We start from the raw sequence: 4,986 nt of genomic DNA on the forward strand, positions 1-4,986 counted from the left end.
TGCAACTTTATTTATTTTTTTAATCTAGCATCATCAAAGCCAATGGTTTGACTGAGGAATTCACGTCATTTACTCATGAAATTTTTTACTACTATTCAGATATTTAAAGACTTGATAACCTTGGTATATTCTTGTTATATCCTGACTATATGGTATTATGTCTCAAGATTATTATGTGTTATATCTTAAGTTCTTTTAAATATAAAGTTAATCATTATGTTTAGAAATATTTTAAAATTAACTTTTAGCTTTACATTACTTTTGTAATTCCCATCAACTCTTTCACTTTTAAGAACTATTATTATTATAAGTTAATTGTGGCCATACTAAGTTTTGTCATCTGCAGATAAATTTTTATTTTGCTGACTTATTGAAAACTTTTGACCAAAATATCTCAACAAAAAGATGGAATATATTGGACTCGTGAAAAAAACTATGACTAGACTGAATCACAATTTCCACAACTCTTATGTAGAAGCTGATGGGTTCACAGACTGTGACTGATCCAGAATAACATGAAACCAATATTAGCTACATGGGACTGAGTAAACTAAAAAAAAATTTAAATTGAACTCATAGATGAAGGTTACTTATATTAATTTCTTTGCTCTTTGATTTATTTGCTACATTGTTTTAATGACTTTATACACTTCAAGTTATTCCATGTTTTGATGTTTTTCCCATATAAATGATAGAAATTGATACTGCCTAGTGCATTTGCTTATTGTTAATAGAACAGATCAGCTACCTTATTTGTCTTACGTTCCATGATAACAGTTATACCTATTGCTTCAAATTTCTAGACGGATTAGATATTTCAGATATGAGCTGTTAAAATTCTTAGGGTTTCCTTTTTATTATTAAACTTTCCTTTTCACCACTATCAAATTACAATTTTAGCATAAATCCCCTGTTTTGACATGCTGGTTTGTGAACCTAGGCCTCTTTTTATAAACATCACTTTTAGAGATAATTTTGTTCATTAGAATTATGGTTTTAATGGTCATTGTCATCATAGTTGGCACTGTTAAATGTTACATAAAATTAACCACGCATATTTTGACCTTGAGAACTAACATGTTGCTCATGAAAAAGATAATGTACATAGAAACCATCCAGGTCAGTCATGACCTTGATGAAACCCTGCTTGAGGGACTGAAAGAATAAGTCAAACCTTTGCGCCTCTGATTCATTGTTTCTGACACTGTCACCTCTTTCCCTCCCTCGTTTGAGGCTCACCAGAGTGTCTCCCTCTAAAGTATGGTGAAGCTAGGGAAAACCTTGCAGAAGACAAGTTACTCCTTTGTGAGTGGCATAAGGCCAGCCCAGCCTAAAGAGGAGACCTTCACTATGTCAAGGTAAATAAAAACACTCAGTGGCGCCCGGTCACAATTGTGGTGTGCCATCCAAGATCTTAAACGCTTGATAATTCAAGCAGCCACTAGAGTAAACAATAGTAGCAAGTGTGTCCATATGAGAGAGACTACATGATTTATCAGTGATCAAAAGATGCTGTGTGGGATCTTTGATCTAAAGGAGGGAAGTGTCTAAGGAAAAGGCAACTTTCAGTGCAGTCAGTGAGACAGGCATAATATGCTGACCATGCTATCTAATTTTAAGGATTTCTAGATCAACAGCTATGTTTTTGGAGAAAAACATGTTTTTCCTCGGTGGTCAAAACCAGGATGTAAAACCATATGCCCTGAGGGGTCTTAACCAAGTGACCATCTGCACCCCTCAAAATACATGTACTCAGGAGGAGTGCTATTTCAGTGCTGTTGCTAACAAGATTATTTTTGCAAGGTAGTCAAAGAAAATACATGTAAGCATCTTGTGACCATGATCTAAGCATCCTGTGAAACTATCTGTAATCACCAACTATACTATTAATAATCAGTAACTAATCAAAGTGTGATTATTACAATACTCATTGATTTCCTGAATTACCCTCCCTATGGCTTGGTTCCTCTTTTCACCCCATAAGAATATTTGTGTAACAAAACTGCCCCAGGACTACCTGATTCCATTTTCAACGAGCTACGTAGTTCCCCAATTGCAATTGTTTCAAACCCTTAATAAACCTCTCTATTTTAACTTGAAACGGTGCTCAAGTTTTTCTCTACAACACTTTGAATCATTAAGTGGAAAAACTTGGGAGCTGAGGCCAGTGTTTAAGAACAACCATGATGGACAACATAAACTGAAAATCTGATCTACAGGGAGAGAAAAATGAAGCAGACACACAATGAGAAGCAAAGTCAAAGAGATCACTGGCTATTTGGGGGAGAATAAAGAGAGGGAGAAAGTCACCTGACAACTCTTTTTCCCTGAACCTAAAGCAACACTTACAATTTGATTTCAAAAATTTCCTTACATATTTATATTAAATAACATTTTTAATTGAGCTTATTTTAGCCAATAGTTAAACACAACTACTATCATTCTTAATGGATGCATGATATTACACCTGGGAGTACCATAATTTGTTTGAGCAATTTCATATTTTTTAACATTCAGTTAGTCTCCAACATACCTCCTCATTCTGGACCTGCTCAGTTAAGAAACACCTAAACCCTCTTAGACCTCTGTGCCTCTCCCTGCTGTTTTTTTTTCCCATATTCCAGACAAGATGGAGCAGGTTTGAACTTTGCTGCCTTCTTTGTTAGAGTCCCTGCTACCTGAATACAGCAAGCCTCAAGCACTAGTTGTCATAAGAAAATAGAGTTTCTTCTATACTTATGGATGTACCTGTATTATCTAAGACTGTCAGACTTAGTTCTGATATGCTAAAGAATTTAGAAAATCCCCACCCTCTTGAGGAAGCTGGGTTTTCAAGTTTATTGTCTTGCTGCCAATTTAAACAAACAACAAATCTCATTTGACAGTCAAAGTAGAAAAATGACTTCCCTGTTTTAGAGAGTACTCATGGAAGCACAAAAAGCCATTTCTTCAAAGAGGGCAGAGGGTGGGAAGAGAGAAACCTCTAGAACAACAATGTTTACGGGATACAGAAATGTATCTGAAAATATTTTAAATATCATTACCATTATATGTAATTTATTACAGCGTTGATGCTCTGTATTTAGAAAGAGACACAAAACAAATAAAAAAAAATGAAAACATAGAAAAATATAAAGTGTCAAGGAAAAGCAACCAAACAGCTAAAATAAGAATATATTTAAAACAGGAGGAAAACATGGCAAAAACAAAACAAAACTTTGTAGGGGAAATAATGTACAGAGGGATCTCTTGTTAGCAATGATCTAAATATTTAAGACATACAGACATACCACCTTCCTGCTGATATTCAAAGGTTTTTGAAAAGCACAAAGAATAAATTAGTGGGTCTTGATAAGAGGTATAAGTCCAAATCCTTTGTCAGCTTGAAAATCTTCACAGATAGAAGCCAAGAAAGGTTTTTAAAGCAAGTGACATAACCCCAGGTTACGGTTGCATTGTCTTCCAGTAAAACATATGTGCATGCTTTTGGAAAGCAACATTTTATCTTCTACCATCATGAAAATGTCAAGAGACCTTTCTTAAAAAGATGCTGAGCCTCTGGCAGGCATAAGAATGAGATGCTTAAAGGCCCATATCACTAGTATATTTCTTCTCTTTCAATCTTTCAGGTGCAGATCACAGAGCTTATTTTCAGTCTGTTGTGACCTGTTTGTGTAACAACGTGAACTAGCAGCTCCTCTGGATAATGTCAGATTCGAAGTAAATTTAACCTGGTACGTTCCACAGATGCTATGACTTGTTTATAACTTGTCAGTTCTCTTGTCTGCTATTGAGCTCTTTATTTATAAATACGGGGGCAGGCAAAAACTTAAGAAGATGAGGGTACGTAGGAATAATGAATTATCTTATATCCATGTCCGCCTGACCTACAGTGAACATTACACAGAAGTACCTTGTGAGTTAAACGAGGGCCACTAGGCTGGAGAGGGGCTTAGCCTCAATATGGATACACTGGGTAGCTTTGCACAAGTCACCTGTACTTCCGGGTGTCAGTATCTCTTTTGGTGGGGGAGGAATGATAATTCATGTTTCCTTTAGATGTCCATGAGGAGGTCAGAGTGGATCATAGATAATATGGCACATTTAGCCATATTATCAAATTAGATTTTAGGTGGTCAATCATTTGTCATTTAAGGAGTATCTAGCTAATCTGTGCTTCCTGTAGGCATCAAGTCCATTCCGACTCATAGTGAATCAACTTGACCACAAAGGTTTGGTGTTTTTGGAATCTGTGCTTGACTGTCAGACTATTTTACTATTCTTGCCTATCTATGTATCTATCTATTCATTCATTCACTTATTTATTTGATTTTATATTTTATGTAGAGTCAGAAAATATCACAATATTCTTTCTCAGTAAACTTCTAAAGCGGATAAAGGTCTCCAATACTATAAAAATTGGAGATGGTAGCCTCCCGCTTCTGAAATTTGGGGCTGAAAATGCATTGTCGGTTTTTTCATATTTATTGAATTGATCAAGCACTTACCTCCCTTCCTCAAACCTTATAATTTCACCAGAAATATTCTTAACATTTTAGTGCAAGACTTGCTGATTCATATCAGTTTCAATCCCAGCCTGTTATTTTGTAAAATGCTAGAGAAATATTAATTATTCACATTTTTAAATGCCTGGCACCGTGTCAAGCTCATAGAACATAGGCGAGGCTTGAAGAAAGAAGAGCTGCCCTCACTGGATGAGAACTTAAAAAAAAATTTAAAATCAAATTCTGAAAATTTCAAGGGATATCCGTATTTTTAATGCATCTGAAATCACAAGTCCAAAAATGTGAACAATTCTCAGTTCAAATAATTAATTTGCCAAAGGCCACACCCTGAAAATTACTCAATTTATAAATTTCTTGGTTCAGGTTCTAAGGAAGAAGTAGCTGAAGCAGAAATTCATGATGCTGTAAGACTGATAGACTGGATTTGAGAACTGTAATTCCAGGAGATCTGTGCCAGAGA

The sequence above is a fragment of the Trichechus manatus genome, unplaced genomic scaffold (genome assembly GCF_000243295.1).
Source record: "Trichechus manatus latirostris isolate Lorelei unplaced genomic scaffold, TriManLat1.0 scaffold00063, whole genome shotgun sequence".
NCBI classification, from domain to species: Eukaryota; Metazoa; Chordata; class Mammalia; order Sirenia; family Trichechidae; genus Trichechus; species Trichechus manatus.